Source organism: Penaeus monodon, chromosome 25 (genome assembly GCF_015228065.2).
Source record: "Penaeus monodon isolate SGIC_2016 chromosome 25, NSTDA_Pmon_1, whole genome shotgun sequence".
NCBI classification, from domain to species: domain Eukaryota; kingdom Metazoa; phylum Arthropoda; class Malacostraca; order Decapoda; family Penaeidae; genus Penaeus; species Penaeus monodon.
Window position 1 is genome coordinate 29603657 of NC_051410.1, and position 206 is coordinate 29603862.

Here is a 206-nt window from a genome sequence, read left to right on the forward strand (position 1 = left end):
CAGGGCGGAGGGCGCAATGTATGACCTCTCCGGCCTTATATGGAATGCTCTTGTAAATTTTTGGTAAATAAAATCTTTCTTTAAGAACAAATATACACACAAATAAAATAAAGACAATTAATACGACAAAAAAAATACATTCTAACTGCCAGAAAAAAATCTAAAACACCTTTATTGAACTAATATCATAAATAAACCTTCTTTGT